General features: G+C 36.4%; 1 long non-coding RNA gene across 3 annotated transcripts in view; it reads right to left on the bottom strand.

Moving 5' to 3' along the window:
- Positions 1 to 17,596, bottom strand: part of LOC123385079 — a 45,225-nt gene extending 27,629 nt beyond the window's left edge. The window contains exons 1-7 of one of the 3 annotated variants that reach the window (XR_006597118.1): positions 17,065 to 17,591; positions 15,626 to 15,871; positions 8,372 to 8,539; positions 5,624 to 5,839; positions 4,895 to 5,120; positions 2,918 to 2,942; positions 1,446 to 1,584 (exon numbers count right to left, since the gene is read on the bottom strand). This is a non-coding gene — a long non-coding RNA (uncharacterized LOC123385079). Of the gene's footprint in view, positions 1 to 1,445; positions 5,121 to 5,623; positions 5,840 to 8,371; positions 8,540 to 15,625; positions 15,872 to 17,064 lie in introns of all 3 variants that reach the window. The other 2 variants (XR_006597116.1, XR_006597117.1) reach the window with 2 other exon arrangements.
- Positions 17,597 to 18,737: the final 1,141 nt, after the last annotated feature.

The raw sequence follows: 18,737 nt of genomic DNA, 5'->3' as shown, positions 1-18,737 counted from the left end.
TGACAAATTTCATAGAACATTGATACATGTAAGAGAATAATCACATCAAAAGGCAAGAGACATTTTACAATCAACATTAATCATCACTGTGTCTGTGAAATTATGAAGTATGCCCTCCTTTACGATTCTCCATGAACCGTTCTCTGTGCTTTCTCTGGAATTCTGTCCCTGATTGGTGTCCCACTCTCAGGCCCTCCTTCCATCTCTCTCTCTCTCTCCTCTATTCTTCCTTCATCTCCACTCCCCTCATCTCTCTTCATAATCTCAGAAATCTCATGTTGTCATGGAAAGCAAGTACGACTCGTTGCTTTCTGACATTCCCCCATTTCAGCCATATTCAACCAGAAAAGGTCCATCTGGACCTGTCAGAGTGGTTTTCTAAGGACTGGAGCTAATTGAACAGAATATGGATAATTCCCAAGCCCAAAAGATTTTAGTAGCCCCACCCCCTAAAGAATGCTTTGTCCCAAATCTTCACCTTACTCTTCTCACCTTCCAGGTCTCCTTTTAAATATCACCTTCAGAGAAGCCCTCCCTGACTTCCTGACGACCCAACAAAGTAATTCCTCAGCTATTCTCTTTCCTAGCAGCCAGTTTTTTTTCCTCCATTGCTCAAAATCTGTATATGTGTGTTTACCTCATTATTCATGTGTTTTTTGTTCATCTCCAAGCTCTGTAGGGGTAGACCTACATTGAGTATTTTTAACCATGCCCAGTGTCCATGCATAATGAATGTGCTATTTTTCTAACTTAAAGAAAAAATGAGAGGCGCCTGGTGGCTCGTCAGTTGAGTGTCCGACTCTTCATTTAAGCTCAAGTCATGATTCCAGTGTTGTGGGATTGAGCCCCACATCAGGCTCCACACTGAGCGTGGAGCTTGCTTAAGATGCTCATTCTCTCTCTCTCTCTCTCTCTCTACCTCTCCCCTGCTCACACACTCACTCTCTCTTTCTCTGTCTCTAAAAGAATTTTTAAAATTGAGTAAATGAATGCTATAGTCGATTGAATGAGAAATAATAATCTGAAGTGTAAACGACACTCAAAGATTAGATATAGCCTTCAGTGACAGAATTAGTGGCTTCAGAACCTGAACTGAATGAAGATATTTCTAAAGTGGCCTAGAGCGGGGAAGACAGAACAACCTTGCGAAAGGATTGCAATAGTAACACAGGTACCATCCCTTAACTGCAAAGAATGTGATGAAATTGTGCTGTGTGCTCTTTTCCTTTGCAGTGAAGCACTAGGTGGAGAGAGCCTTTTCAGCTCGTGAGCTGTATGATGGAGATTTCTATGACTACTTTGTTAAAGAAGCAATGATAATTCTTTAAGAAACACAGACGGTTGAAAATTTCATAGGCTCTCTCTGAAATCAGTATTTAAAATCTCACAAATGTGAATGTATATCAAGGGAGAAAAGAGAGGGAAGGGACAGTCTCTGGACTTACCCGGCAGGGAAATCAGACCAGACAGAAGCCTCAGGCTCCCTCAGGGCCAGAAGAGATGACAGATAAATATGCAAAACGGCTTCTGTTCAAACACCCAGTCAACAGTCCCTCTCTCCACTGAGTACACTTCCTGAGAGTTCTGCCAACATAAATAGATCAAAGCTAAATTCATTCCGAAAGAACCATTCAATTTCAACACCAAAAATAATGTCTTCTCTAAAGATAAATTTTCCTTCTGGAGTCCCCACATACATACACAACATACCACACACACAAACACACACATACACTCAGATATCCATTCACAGCACACACACACACACACATACACACACACATTAACTCTGCAGTAGCGAAATCGTGCCTTCTCAAATTTAAGCTTAGAAACATAGGCTTCTAAAACACATGATATTTTAAGGATTTTGTGGGATTTTAATTGTTTCATACAACCCCTCTTTGTTCTAAAAATGAGGAGAAATTGGGGCTCAAAAACTTGGAATCACATGTCCGGGCTTACTCACCAAGACAAGGCCATGCTAGCTAGAATTAGAATCCCAAGCTTCTAAGTCCCCGTGCATTGTCTTCCAACCCTGGCCCCATTTCACAAAAGGCTTACAGAGAAACGCATGGTTGGTATTAAATTAATTGACTGCTTTTCTTGGTACACTTGCTACTACTACATGATAGTTAATGCCATATTAGAGATGAGGATACCAGATCTAAAAGAAGGACCTATTACTTGCTTGTGAGCACACAGCTATTTATGGACGCAGGGCTAGAGTATGAGCATAGGTCTCTGAATAAAAAGCCGCATTGTTCTCAATATTAAATTATAAAGGATAAAATAAGTAAAATGCTAAGGACTATGTCCAAAAAAAAATCCTATTTCCTGTTCAAGATATTATCCTGCTTTTCTCTCGAAATTGTCCTGAAAAAACAAGAAAGGCATAAAATAAATCCATAGCAGTGCGAGAGGTGAAAAAGCGTGTTACCATGCAACAAGGGGCTCAGTGGAGGGACCTGATTGAAAGTGGAAGCCCAAAGGGCTGAGGCATCTGTAATCCCATGCGTGGAGAGAGGCTCCCCCGCCAAGTCTAGAATAACTCTGGAAGAGTGCTAAGAAAAGAGCTGGGGGCTATGGAAGAAAGAGCAAGTTTGGGACAGAACACCAGCTAATTAGCTACAGGATAACAAAGTTCTGAAGAAAAATACTCATTAGAACTTAGAAGTGTGCATCTAGTTAAACTACCTTCTGATGTGATGGCACTGACTCTAGAAGCATTTTTGGACATTCAAGAATTCAAAAAGCTTATTATCCATAAACTTCTTCTGAAAGGATTCCACATATGCATGTTCAAGCAAAAATTTTAAAAGATTAATACAGAATTGTTGAAAGAAAGGGAGTAGACACAAATGCACTACAGAAATAAAAATAACATATATAGAAATGGCAACATTAATAATAGACTTACAATTCAAGGCAAAAAGAAAAAGTACCTGGAAAACAAACAGATATTGAGTTCTTACCATGGGCACTGTTTCAGGGACTTTGCATTCTTAATATAATGAATGGTCAGATTAACCAGCAGTGTAAATATAATTACCCACTATAAAGATAAAGAAACTAAGGCAAATATAGCTAAATAACTTGTTCAAGATCACACAGGTAATATGTTTTGAAATTGGGATTTGAAGTTAAGCTGTGGGATTCCAGATTCCATTCTTTTAACCATTAAATCAAGAATGTCTACAGAACCATTATTCTTAATAGTCAAAAATGGGGAACAAAATCTCAAATATCCATCTACACCTGTAGAAAGTATATAGTCATCAAAGAAAATATGCATTTAATTGATTCATATGTATTATATACATAATATATATCTGTACATCCCTGTTATCCAACAACATACATTATGTTTAGTGAAAGATACTAAAAACAAAAGAATATATACGGTATGATTTCCTTTCCATAAATTTCTAAAACAGACACAATTGATCTATGGTGACAAAGTCTTGATGGTTTATTTTTGATTCTCTTTGTAGAGGTTTACGACTACAAAAGGACCATGAGGTTGCTTCTGGGCTAATGGTAATGTTCTATATCTTGAGTCAGGTGGTCCTTACATTGATATATGGGTCACTCTGTAAAATTCACTGGATGCTGTATTTAAGATTTTTACACTTAAATATATGTAAAAGCCTCCAGAAAAAAAGATTGTACGTAGTATGCTATATATAGTAAAATATGTACATGTGGCTACTATATATGAATATGTATTCTATGAGCTTTTTATACATTTGTCATTCATTGTGACTATCCATGTTAATAAATACACTAATATCAAAATGTGTCATATCTTTATCTTATTAAAATTTGAATCACTTTTAATTCCAAAGTACATTGTATTTTTTAATATAAAAATTAAATAGAAATATAGAACTCAGCAAGTTACCAAATTGGCCATATTTTTGTATGGTTTCCCTTTGAGATATATATTAGTCTAAAAATTTCTGAGAAATAAAGTAATCCAAATGAAATGATTTCAAGACAATTTAATTTCACATTTTCTCTTTCTGTGTGAGTCATTTAAGATAGCAATAGAGTCATGACTCAAATTATTAGCTAGTCATGGAATGTCAGCTTTTATAAACTGACAACAGTAAAGACTTCTGTACAAAGACTACATAACATTCCTAGACCAGAGTTTTCAGGTGGAAACACAAGTTAGAATAAAGTAATATATTTTTGGGTAAATTAATTGAGACATTTTCTTTTCTTCCTAAACTTAGAAAAATCCTATTCATCTTTCAAGACACCGCTTAAATGATACTCTTTAAGCATCAATCCTACCCACTGACACTCCTCCTTTCCATCTGACTTTGGACAGAATCAATCAATGCCACTCTTGCATTGTCTAATGTCTAAGTTCACACCTTTATTTTAAGGAATTGTTGTTAATTGTATATATCCATCTCTCCTTAGTGAAAATGTATTCAGTGGAGGATACTGGCCAACATAGGCAAATGTTTTGGATTCAGGAAGGTCTACCTTACCCTCCAGGATCCTCTCTCATTTTGTCAGATAATCATTCACTTAATAATCCACAATTACTAAAAATAGTTAACACAGATATCTTGGAAATTGAGTTTAAACTACTTCAAAATGTTTTCTAAAGCAGATTTGGGCAAGAGAAAATGGGGGACAAAACAGGAGTGAATGTAGCACCTGTGGTCGATGGGAAGAAACTTGAACTGAGAAAACCTCTTAGAACATGAAGCTGAGGCTAGTAAAGCATTGAGGTAGGAAGGAAACTGTTTACAGAGTACCTACTATTTGTCAGGGATACATCCTCATAAACCTCTATTTTACTCATAATGAAGCTGAGGTGCAGAAAAGGCCAGAAATTTACCAGAGCTTGCCCAGGTACCTAGATATTAACAGATACCTCTAAACTTGTCTCTAAAGTCCATCTTTCTTCTCCTCCTCCTTTCTTCTTCTTCTTCTTCTTCTTCTTCTTCTTCTTCTTCTTCTTCTTCCTCCTCCTCCTCCTCTTCCTCTTCCTCTTCCTCTTCCCCTTCCTCCTCTTCCTCTTCTTCTTCTTCTTCTTCTTCTTCTTCTTCTTCTCCTTCTTCTTCTTCATATGTTTGCCTTGTTTTGTTGGCAAGTGATATCTAGGATAAGAAAATAATTCATAGCTAGAACATAAATGTTAAATATATAATTAAGAAGACTTATTTTAGTCCTTTGTTTTGTGGTTTTTTTCCCTCTTTTTCAAAGGGAATTTTAAGCGATAGCCTTTTAAAAAATTTATGAATATAGTTACAAATTAGGATGATTTAGCTGGGACAGATTTAGCACATTAAGAATACATTTATTATTTATAGAGATCAAGTAGGGATTAGATGTCTGCTCACCACACCATGTAAAAGTACTTATCAGGAAAAAAAAGCAACCTGGTCACTTTTGCAATGTTACACACTTTCAGACGTGCTTGTGCTGTCCATACTTAACCCAACCCATAAGAACCAACTGCTTTAAGGAACCATTGTCATTGGTAGTTTTGTAACTTAGACTCAGTGTTTTGTGGCATAAGGAAGTTTGAAAAACATTGCCATAAAAACACATTTTAAGACTCCTATCTGCAATTTAATTTTGTTTATTTCAGAGTAATTACCTTTAACATTTGGTAGCATATCTTCACTGGTAGTAAATCTTTCCAGGAAAGCTTATTTAAGCTTCAGAAGGAGAAAATAATCATTCAGAACCCTTTCTCATTTGTCTCGAATGCGTGTTCATGATGTTGATTTGCTGGAAAATGAATGGAAGGCAATTCCAAGCAGTAAGTCTGGCCATGGGTTGAATAACGACCACCTCTTGGAACTTCAGCCACCTTATTTTTGAAACAAGAATAATAATGATGACAGCAAACAAGGGACTTGTGAAGATTAAACAAATTAAGCCAGATAATTAATGTGAAATAATGGCAGTATATCAGGTACAAAGGAATTGCTCAATCAATTGTAGGTGGTATTAAAGTAGAAGTTTGAAACAATTTAAGGATGTGTTCTACATAGGAAAGCATGGGAGGTCTGAGGAAAAGCCAAAAACTATTGCTTTTAAGACAATTCTAAAGGAATATAATCAGGTTAATACATAGATGGTGAATGATTCACAACCCAGTACTGCTAAGTTAACACAAAAGATAATAATGGTTCAAAACCTTAACATGTTATAAGATGTACAAATGTTACGGTCAATGTTCAAAGCATGATTTCTGTCATCCTCTGTCCATTTTTAAATTTTGCTTAGTTATATCTCATGTAATATCTCTAGCATCTTGAACTATATTTGCTTTTATCCCAAAACAGTAGGCTTGGAGCCTCAAGAATCTCTGATTTAAATATTTCTCCTTCACCTACCTCCACAAACAACGCATTGCACGTTATGTGTCTCATATACCTTCAGTCTGTTCTGTTCTCTCTCTGACCAGCCTAGTGCAGGCTCTTATTGCTATCACCTGGATTACAATAACATCTCCTGAGAATTTGCCATTTACCATCACCGAGTTGTCCAACTTGTATCATGGTGTTGCATTAGTATTCAAATCATATCACTTCCTCACTCAAAGACCTTCAATGCCTTCCAGTTTCCAAATAAATCAACTTCCAATTTTTCACTATGGCAGTAAGGCTCTCCAAGGTGTACCTCCAATTTGTCTTTCTAGCCTTATCTGCAACTACTCCTACAGAAACCCTATAGATGCTGACTCTACACTATGACTTTTTACAGCAGCTCCGTGATCTGGTACTGTATTAGCATTTCCAATTTATAGAAGCATAAAATAATATTTACTAATGTTAATATTATTCATAGTTATATGTTAACTTTATATTTTTATAATTAACACTCATTTCACCAAATTCCACATAAGAAGACATTGCTATGATTCAGATTTAGATTTGCTAATGCCAAAGTCCTTGGGGTTTCTAATAAACCTGAGTACCCAATTCTATTGAGTCATCACTCCCTGACAAGACATCTTAACTGTATTCTAGGACTTGGCTTCCAATTTTACTGTGGTGAGTAAAACATCCTTCTGCCACGTGTTGTCATTTATATTTAGGGCAATATGATTTACTTGCTAAGATTCTTTAGGTTGCAAATAACAGACATTGGCACTAGCTAACCTAAGTAAAACAGAAGTTTATTGGAAGGATGTTGGGATAAATCTTAGAATTAAAGCAAACACTGAGTCTCCAAGATCATAATGGCAACCACTAGGGCAGCTGCAGGGATCTTAGCAGCAGGTTCTACCATAAGATGACTCAGTTTCAACCACTTCTGTCTTTGTGTGTCTGCATGTAATTTTTCAAAAACCTGAAAGGTAAATTCTGGTTGTCCTAGATTGATTGGGTCACAAGACTGAACTCTGGCTCATTTAGTTATATCCAGAAGACAGGAGTCTTAGCATATAAATGGCAAGTTTTGAGCCCAGTAGTTGCCCAAATTCGTGTCTAATACATATGTTGGCTCTTCAAAGAGGTAAAGCAGTCAACTTCATTCATCTGTTTGCATCTACTAACTATAAAGTTTTAAAGGAGTTTTAGGTAGGAAAATCTGCAGGATCCTCACAGACATTTTCTCACTCTGAAAGTTATAAATATAGATTTTTTTAATTGTAAGACTGAGTCCATCCTTACAAAGGCCAAAAAGAAAGAAATGACATTGAAATCACCGAAGAAAATTCAATTCATTCATTGATTCAGTCATTAAAAAATATGCATTGGGGGTCTATGGTTTGTCTTGGGGAGATATATATGTATCTCCATCTCCATAAAAGTGGGAATTATGAATCAGTGAGCTGGACTTCACACCAGTCTAGATTGTTAAAAGGAAACTGGGTGTAGCTGATACTGGAATCCTTCAAACATTCTCCAGTCTTTGGCATGCTTGTGTGTGTGTGTGCGTGTGTGTGTGTGTGTGTGTGTGTGTGTAAATTTGAATTTGCAGTGGAACATATCTGCCAGACTATAGGATGGGAAGGATACAGTGCAGACAAATACTGGGTTAATGAGAGGGTAGCTCAGCAATATGAGAGAGGGTAGTTGGGATCACCTGAACAAGCAGTTCAGAAAGATGTAAATTCCTGGGGACCCTCTGGAACGTCAAATGATTATCAGCCCCCACCATCAGTAGCATGACAATAACCACTTAAGGCAAAAGAATAAGCGAGTTAGGCTTTAGGGACTAGGAATTAGAGTTGAGATCTATGTCTGTATTCCCCAATAGGTTGACAGCAATCAATCCACAAGGAGGCTTGAATCAACGACATAGAAAGTTCCCCCCAAAGAACTTCAGAAATACTTAGGAAAGAGGACACACTAGAGACTAGAATTTTGCTAACAAATGAGTAGTAACTTACAGTTGTTGGGATTTTGCTGTGGTAATACACATGTGACCTCATTTGTAACCAATGCTGTTGAAACTTAAGGCATACCCATAGATTGCATAGACACCAACCAAAACTCCACCACTGGCCATCTTTGATCCTGTTGTTACTGTGTTATCTGATTGTATCACTCTCTACACCCTGGGCAAGAAAAGACATTCATCTATTAAGTTGACTTCACCAGCCACCTTCTCCCTAGCTTTGTTCCAACCCCCCCAACGAGTTATAAACAAACAAGTCATTTCAATTACAACTGCAGTTCATCTCAGGCACTATTCTAGGAGACACTGTGTGCTACGAACTTTGTACTTTTCTTTCCTTTACTTTCTTTTTGAAAGTCTATTCTATCGAGGTTCACTGTGATTTGTTCATTTGTTTTATTCTCTTTCCTGCATGGTAAACCTCTTCAGGACACAGTCTATCTTGCTCATATTTGCACCAAATTAAATGAAATTGACTGTTTGTATGTATACAGGCCTGATGTAGAGAGGCCATTTTTTTCTGAAAGTATGATTCAAAAGACTGGCAAAAAAAAGTCTTGTTTTCAGGATACTTAGAAAAGAAGAAGCCAAAGAGCTCTTTTTGTGTATTATACTATGTGAAAGTCAGGAGGTTACTAATGAAATTTCCTAGGAAAATCAATGTACGGGGACCTAACACTTTGAAATAGATGTACTTAGAATATATTTCAAGAAATGGAAAATTAAATTTCTTTATAAAAAGAATCAAAGTAATGTGAATATTATAGGACTAAATTGAAGCTTTGTTTAGAAAGATTGAGTGACATGACCAAGAAATAATGAAGAGAGAGCTCTTTGGCCCTGACTGATAGGTAGTAAGTGAAAAGATAGACCACAGAGTGAAATAAGATACTTTCAATAGTTAAATATGTCAAAGTGCTTGTATCTGAAATATATACAGATCTCTTTAAAATCAATAACAAATGGCAAACAGTACAATTTTTAAGAACGGGTTAAAGACGCTAACAGTCACCTCACAAAAGAATGAGATCAAAGGTAAAGACCAACAAATAAAGAATGGCTCTTCCACTGACATTGGAAAGGGAGAGAAACGTGTGATAGGCTTAAAAACAGCCCTCCAAAAAATATCCATGTCAAGTCCTTGGAACATATGAATGCTACTTTATTTGGAGAAAGTATCTTTGCAAATGTGATTATGCTGAGGATCTTGAGGAAATATTCCTGGATTATCCAGGTTGGGTTCTAAATGCCATCACAAGTGGCCTTATGAAAGAAAGTCAAGGCAGATTTGACACAGATACACAGAAAAGAAAGGAAAATAAAGACAGAAGCAGAGACTGGAGTGTTATGATCACAAACTAGGAAGCTGGTAACCACCAGAAGCAAGAAGATGCAAAGAAGGGATTCTCCCTTAGAGCCTCTATAGGGAGTATGGCCCTGCTGACACTTGATCTTGAATTCTGGCCTCCAGAAGTGGGAAAGACTAAATTTCTGTTGATTTAAGCCACCAAGTCCATATGGCAGTCCTTGGAAACTGATACACATGAATTGGGGTTTGGATAAGATCAGAGATACAGGAGAAGGAAGTTGAGAATGTCCTTACCAGGTGGTTTCATTTCTTATTAAAATAAGAATGAAGTATTATCTGAGCTTTATATGCCTCCTGTCCTCTAGAGCAGGTATGACAAACAGCCTTTTTGAGGAAGGGGAGAGGAAATGACTAAATTCAAGAAAAGAATTTCTGAGAAGAACTCAGACATTGGAAATAATGACTGTGCCATATATCTATTACCACCTTTTGGAATTTGACAATCAGCATCAAGAATGCTAATATGCAGACAAAATCATTCCAGTCTTTGAGTTCAGAGGCTGGACTAATGACCCTGGAAGAAACTAGCAAGAACAGGGCGAGACTCTAATTCTGAGGAGGGAATACGTGAATTAAGAGGGCACTGCAGTAAGAATGCAAAAATATGGACTCCTTCTAAGGGCTGAGAATTTTAGAGAATGTTGGCATTCTCGAGGCAAATCAGAAGCCTAGCAGCAAGGCAGGGCATCTGCTGAAGATAGGTTATTAGCACTTGGTACTTGGTACAGGGGTAGCATCAGTTTCTCATGCCTCACATCAGAAGGAATCCCAGAAAGCTGACTTGAACTAAATCTGCATATGAGGAATCAATTGGCCTATCCTCTGCATTACTGTATTGTGGATGTCTGGCTATTTTGGTGTTTTTTTTCATCCATTTCTGACTTCATTGCTCTTCATTCCCAGCCTAAAGAGTATGTAGGAGGGATCAGGGAGAAAGAAGGGGAGGGGCAAGAGAAGAGAAGGAAGAAAAGAGGGGAAGGGGGTGCCTTTACAAATATCACCTCACAAAAACCTCACAAAGAGCATATAATTTAGGAATTATGAATCCTATTTTAGAGAACAGGAAAATGAAATTTGAAAAATTAAATCCAAAGTCACACTATATTTATGAAAGATGAAGCCAAGATTCAAACCCAAGTTGGACTGATTCCAATGCCAATGCACTTATTCATTACTCAATTATCTTACGGGTAATCATTCAATTATGCTTATTTTTTAAACTCAAAAAGACTGTGTGTTTAAGAGAAGTTTTAGGTTCACTGCAAAACTGAGCAGAAACCACAGAGCGTTCCTTCACATTCCTTGTCTTCCCACATGCACAACCTCCCCCACTATTAATATCCAACATGATAGTAGTACATTCATTTTGATCAATGAACCTAATTTAACATCTCTTTAGCTTCCAAAATCCATAGTTTACATTAGGGTTCACTAATGATGTTGTGCATTATATGGATCTTGTAAATGTATAATCAGGTGTATCTACTATTATAGTATCACATGGAACATTTTCACTGTCTTACAAATCTGCGCTCTGCTTGTTCATTCCTTCCTTCCTTCTATACCCTGGCAAACACAACTATTTTAACCATCTTCATAATTCTCACTTTTATAGAATGTGATATGCTGTAATCACACAATATGTAGACTTTTCATATTGTCTTCTTTTAGTCAATAATAAATATTTAAGTTTCTTCCACGTCTATTTGTGACTTGATAGTTATTTCTTCATAGCACTGAATATCATTCTACTTTGATTGGCCAAAGTTTATTTAAGTATTCACCTACTAAAAGGTATCTTAGTTGCTTCCAAGTTTTTGGCAATTATTAATAAAACCGTTATTAACATCCATGGGCAAGTTGTATGTTGATATAAGTTTTCAACTCATTCAGGTAAATAGAGTGCAGTTGTTTGATCACATGGTTAAGGGTATGTTTAATTCTGGAAGATTCCACCAAAGTGTCTTCCAAAGTAGCTGCACCATTTCATCCTCACCAGCCATGAATGAAAGTTTCCGTTGTCCATTCTCACAGGTGAGTGGTGCACCTCATTTTAATTTGTAATTTCTTAATGTCATAGGATGTTGAACATCTTTCCAACTGCCTCCTTGCCAACTGTATATCTTTTTGGTGAGGTGACTATTCATATCTTTTGTCCAATTTTAATTGGATTGTTCATTTTCTAATGTTGAATTTTAAGAGTTCTTTGTGTATTTTGGATAATGATTCTTTATCAGATGTGTCTTTTGTAAATATTTTCTCCCAATCTGTGGCTTGTCTTCTCAATCTTTATTATTTTTTAAAATTGTTTTTTACTTTATTTTTTTTTTGAGAGAGAGAGAGAGAGCACAAGCGGGGGAGGTGCAGAGAGAGAGGGATATAATCTCAAGCAGGCTCTGTACTCTCAGCGCAGAGCCCAGTGTGGGGCTCGAACTCACAAACCGTGAGGTCATGACCTAAGCTGAAATTGAGAGTCAGATGCTTAACCCACTGAGGCACAAAGTCGCCCCTCATTCTCTTGATATTGTCTTTCTGCAGAACAGGAGTTTTTTTAATTTTAAAACGGTCCAGTTTATCAATTGTTTCTTTCATGGATTGTGCCTTTAGTGTTGTATCTGAAAAGACATCACCAGATCCAAGGCCATGGATTTTCTACTATGCTATGTTGTAGGAGTTGTATACTTTTGCATTTTACATTTAGGTCTGTGATCCATCTTGAGCTAATTTTTGTGAAGGGCATATGGTCTCTATCTAGATTTATTTTTAGTGATGTGGATGTCCAGTTCCAGCACTATTTGTTGAAAAGACCCTCTTTGCTCTGTTGTCTTTGTTCCTTTGTCAGAGATCAGTTGACACACTTCTGTGGGTCTATTTATGGGCTTTCTATTCCATTCCATTGATCTGTCTATTCTTTACGGTCTTGATTACTACAGCTGTATAGTAAGCCTTCAAGATGAGTAGTATCTGTGCCCTGACTTTGTCTTCTCTTTCAATATTATGTTGGGTTTCATGATCTTTAGCTCCTCCAAGTAAACTTTAGAATTAGTTTTCTGATATCTATAAATTAGCTTGATAAGATTTTGATTTGGGTCGGTTGAATCTATAGATCAACTTGGGAAGACCTTACATCTTGACCATATTGAGTCTTTTTATCCATAAATATAGAGTCTCTCTCAATTTCTTTAGTTCTTTGATATCTTCCATCAGAGTGTTGAGTTGTTCTTAGATAAAAAGGGTGATTTTTCAGAATGGTTCCTTTTTCCTTTCTCCTTCTGGAAGCATCATGGAATTTTTCTCCACTATTTACTGTGAGAACCTACAGAGCTCCTGAAGGTAAAACTCACAAATTATAGAGTCTCTCTATGGCTGGGTCCCCTTGGAGTTTTTATTTCAGTCATAACCACAGTTTAAGCTCCAGCAATTCACTAATTACAGTTTAGGTTTCCCAACCTCAGTACTTGTTTCTGTGTTGGTTTTTGCTCTGGAAAAGTTGTGATTCTCTGTATCTGCCTGCCTGTCTCTCCAATTTTGGGGGCAGTACTTTGTCCTTGTGAACTCACTCTCTGAAAGATCTAAGAAGAGTTGCTTATTTTTTCAGTTTATTCAGATTTTTATTTGTTGTTAGGATGGAGTGACAATTTCTAAGCTCCTTATTTGTCAAACCAATTATGCTTATTTTTTAATCAACATTTTCAAATTTATCCAACTCAAATCACTTTTCTGACTTGCCTTTACAAGTCAAGACTGATTATCACCAATCAAATCATCTCTGAGCAAACATTACAAAGTACCTACTAAATTAGATAAGGCTTCTGCAAGCTGAAGGGAATTAAACAGTAACTTGTAACCAAGATATATAATGCAACTGGTTTTACGATTTCACCGTCCAGTAGAAGAAACCATCAGTGAATTTCTTTCATTTCTATTATCTGTTGTTATGTCTAGTTAATAAACCATTTGGTCTCTAGATTGTATCTTTTGCAGGCAGAATATGGTATCATGTAAGAAAGATTTTAAATTTTTCATGAAAATTATTTTCATTACCAAATGAAGCAAACACTAAGTTAAGGCCGTTGTGGTCCGTGGAAGTAAGTTAAACTATGAATTCCAACAGGTTTTTTGACAGTTACAAGTGGGAAATCCATAAGCAATAGAAGGACAATGCACTGGGGAGAGATGATTTAAGAAAGCTAGATTTCTGTACTGGTATAGCATATTTTCTTTTAAATAGAAAGTCACTACTTCAAGTTACATCTAAGTTGCAGGCAAAACAGTCTATGATATTTATTATTTATGTACTGAGATTTAGGTAGAACACAAAAGTAATTTTAAATTTTGCTATGGTAACAAGTGTGAAATTGCCATGGTAGTAGGATGACAGACTCAATACGAAGCACTCACTATGTTTGCCAAGAGGCTCTGCACGGAGACTCATTTCCCATATTTTAAATAATTCTACCCAACCAGGTGGGAAGTTTACAACAAGAGAAGCAGTTGTAGCCTCTTCAGAAATACAACATGCTAAAAATATTTTAACACATCTGAGTATTTTCATCCCCAGTATTTTTACAATTCAGTGCTACCTTGCTTTTATTTACTTTCCAAGTTAAAAAACCTTCCATAATTCATTAGGAATATTGTAAATTTGTTCTAACAAAAACCAAGGTGGCAAAAAACATTCATCACATGCATTTAAAGAAATATTGCTCTTAGCCTATGTAACAGATCTTTCCCATGTTCAGTTTTTCCTCCTACATGAATGTCTAGTTCCGCATGTTTCCATCTTACGTCAATCCTCCAGCACTTTTGGGTCCGTTAAGAGTTTAAGTAAAAAAATTTCACATTGCTTATTATGAATCAGTAATTAATTATCATATGTAATAGAAACAAGTAATATAATGCTGCTTGTGGGTTTGAGAACACATTGATAAATCAAATTAATAAACAGTATATTACAGAATACAAACTATGACAAAACTCAAGGAAGCACATGGGTCATCTATGACTTCCAGCTTCCTCAAATGTGTACATGGCCCTGTGCAAATAAAACTCTCCCTTATTTAATCTTTCCAAATGTAAAGAAGATATCATCACTTATTAACTTAATTAACGCTTAACATGTACTCCATACTTTCCAGGTACTGGGGATTCAGTGGCAAATTAACAAATCAAATTCCAACTCTGTTTTGGGGCCTTTGAATTTATGCTCGCATCTAACAGGAAGGCAATTCCTCTGGTTATCATTCATCTACCTACCCTTCATTCAGTTCTTAGTAAAATATCTCTCTTTAGGACCCCGTGATCTTCCTACTGAATGGTCCATTACTCCCGTCATCTTCTATCACAACACTGTTTGGTTTGCTTAATTACTTTTTAAAGTTATTATATTTACATTTTTTTTCTTTTTTCTTGATTTTCTACCCAAGTATAGTGAAAATTCCATAGAGTAGACCCTGTAGCACCTCCAGCAAAGTGACCAATATCCTCTGCAGAGATTTTCAATAAGTGTTTCTTGAATTAATTTACTAATTCATCCATAAGAAAATAAATATATAAGTTTTTTGTTATTGTGAAGTTAACTTCTGTGGAGGGCTTTCATTATAGTGCAATGATTATTGTACAGAGGCTATCTTCAGATACAGTGTCATGCAAAATTCATGAGAAAGGAGAAGCAACTGAACCCCATTTGTTGACCAGCGTTTATCTTCATAGATAGAGTTCTAGCCATTCCCTTTCCTGGCCACTATTTCCACAAGCTATCCTATAAAGAAAAATCGCTATGTACAATCCATTATTCTCCTCTAGCTCTTATTCTTCTGAGGTTGTTTCTGCTATTAAATAAGGTTCTTTACTCATTTTCTCAAAGAAAGTAATTACCTTTTTTGTGTGTGGGTTGCAGATGGTGTAGCAGGAGGTAATTACGGGATGACTGAAGATGTAAGGATTAAGGTGTGCTCCGTTTTATCTTCCTCTAAATTGTGGCCCAGTTTCTTCGCCCAGCTCTCGCACTGGAGATGGAGTCAGATTTTTCCAAAGATCTTGCATATGTGGCAAAGTAATGCTTACCAAATTTAAAAATGGGAAATGGTGCTTTAAAGGCATCTCACAATGTGTAGTATATCCCTGGAAGAATTGATGGTTTTAAATTAATTCAAACTACTATTACCATAATAAGCTTACATTTAAAAAAAAAATCAGGGAACGTGTCTTTACATTCTATTCTGCTATTTGCAAGTTTATGTACATTAGTGAAATGTCATCCTAAAAAAGAATAAAAATAGGCTAATTGTAACTTTATACTGCCACTTTCAGTCCTTGAGTTTTTATAGTTCCCTAATGTCTTCTGTAGTTGCTTAATTTCTTCACGCTTCCATGGTCATGGCTAATGCATGTCACATAGCTTTTGGGAATCGAGTGACCTGAAAACTGCCCAAGTCATTGAATTAAGAGTAACTTTGCAAAGACAATTAAATATCAGAGAATTTTTCTCAGGAAGGGTCAAGTTAAGGTCTTCTACAGTGTTTTTGTAAATTTAACTCTTCTTTCCATTCCAATGTCACCTAAGTTTTTTTTTTCTATGTTGAAATACAGCTTTCCATTTTTATTTTTTTAATATGAAATTTATTGTCAAATTGGTTTCCATACAACACCCAGTGCTCATTCCAACAGGTGCCCTCCTCAATACCCATCACCCACCCTCCCCTTCTTCCCACCCCCCATCAACCCTCAGTTTGTTCTCAGTTTTTAAGAGTCTCTTATGTTTTGGCTCCCTCCCTCTCTAACCTTTTTTTTCCTTCCCCTCCCCCATGGTCTTCTGTTAAGTTTCTCAGGATCCACCAATGTCACCTAACTTTATGGCAATGTATGGACGCTTTTCCTGTGTATATTTTATTTAGCTCTTTTTTTTCAAAACCATCTTATTTATAAATATAATGTACTCAGTTTTGGGGTGCTAGCTTTGTTTCTCTTGGTGAATTGTTTTTTCTATTGGTTCTATTGGTGAAGGCTTTTCTTATCTGTAAAATGAGTAGGTCATTAATTGCACAAGATCATCATGATGTTCCAACATTCTGCCAGAGGCCTGGCTGCTAAAACATGGCTAGCATCATGTTATTCCCTTGCTGGCCCCCAGAAGCCATGCTGGCCCCCAGGTACCTGCTGCTATGAGATCAGATTCCGCTGTTAGTATTTCCAGGCTCTCCACCTTCTGGAGTTGCTCTCCCTCATATTAACAGTCATTTCTCTGATACACACACACACACACACACACACACACACACTCCACATCAGAGAGGTGGTCCAGGATTTAAGCTCACCTCTTCGGGAACCATAACTGAGCGCCATAGCAGTGAAACTCGAAGTGCTACCAGTCCATGAATTTCTTACAGGCTGTGACAATATAAGTGCAGGAGGAAAGTATTTAGAAACTTTTGTAGCAATTTGACATTGTCATGACACCCAAGCTCATGATGAATGCACTTGTGTTTCTGAACAGTTTTAGTGTTTCTAAAAAGGCACAGTGAGTAACACAGCGGGATCTGCACAGGGGTCACACCCAGTAAGACCACAATACACTCTACAATTACTTTGTTTGACAACTGCTGATTGTTTGTATAAAAATATGAGACTATCTAAAGATTTATTTACATTTGAAAGTTATTTTTAGGAGCATTTTTTAATTTACAGTTTAACATCATTAGCTAAGTCAGGGAATTAATATCTCTATTATTTATTTTTAACCTTAATTTAATTATGATATCCAGATAAGCTTCATTGGACATTTTTGCCATGATAAACTTGGGGTGCCTGGTGGCTCAATAGATGGAGTGACCAACTCTTGATTTCAGCTCAGGTCATGTTCCCAGGGTCATAGGATCAAGCTCCACATCAGACTCTGTACTGAGCATGGAGCCTGCTTAAGATTCTCTCTCTCTCTCTCTCTCTCTCTCTCTCTCTCTCTGCCCTTCTCCCCCACCTGCATGCACTCTGTCTCTAAAATAAAAAAATAAAACCTTATTAAAAAAGAGAAGTTAGCCTTTTAAAAATATAGCAGCAGTAATAAACTGATATATGATGATGAAAGTGATTCAGAAGAAATGAAGATAGAAAGTGTTTACATTAAGTTCTGTTTAGTAGCTGTGATCGATGATGAAGTGTTAAAATTACAGTGTGTTTTAGCTAACCGTGCTGCCTAACACACCAATGGAACCAATGAAACCTAAATAGGTTAAATATACACGTAAAGAAATGTTCAAAATCAAAAGTATCTTGTAAAAGAAAAGGTATTGAATTAAAAAGCTGATGGAAGTAAATGTTGAATATTTTGTATAGGACCATTAGTGTTTTGTGAGCTGACTGTAACACTATGAGTGAACACTAAAAGTATATGTATAGGTAACTGCTGAGTGCTCAGTGCGAGGCCATTTCAGATGCATTAGCTTGAAGAGTGAGTGAAGAGGCAACAAAAAAGATCACTCAAGTACCGCTTTCCAATGACAACATACATCAACCTCAGAAACCAACTAATGATAGGGAAGACTAACTCATACAATACATAAAGTCAGCAAAGTGCTTGTCATTGTGGCTTAACAAATCCAGGGATATTCTTAGCATGGAAATCCTTTGAGTATTTGTGCAAATTTGCACTTGAACAGGGTTTTTTTTTTAGCTTTAGTGCTAAAAAACACAGCTAGACGTGAAGTATATAAAAATATTCAGCTTGGAGTTCAAGTTCTGTGTAGGAGTATGCTCTAATGGTACAGCTGCAAAGACAAGTAAGCATTCTGGAGTAATCATCCAGATTTAGAAGCTGGTGCCAGAATATTATTAATCTCCACATTCCTTACTTCACTGAAATGTTTTGATTTTTTATAGGTGCACTAAATAATTTACTTAGTGATATAATAAAAATTGTGATCACTAAAAGCTAAAGGGTCAAGTTTGAGATTATTCTTTTTATAAGGAGAGAATATGAAAGCTAATCAAAAAT

Source organism: Felis catus, chromosome B1 (assembly GCF_018350175.1).
Source record: "Felis catus isolate Fca126 chromosome B1, F.catus_Fca126_mat1.0, whole genome shotgun sequence".
Classification (NCBI taxonomy): Eukaryota; Metazoa; Chordata; class Mammalia; order Carnivora; family Felidae; genus Felis; species Felis catus.
This window is presented reverse-complemented; position numbering and strand designations above follow the sequence as displayed.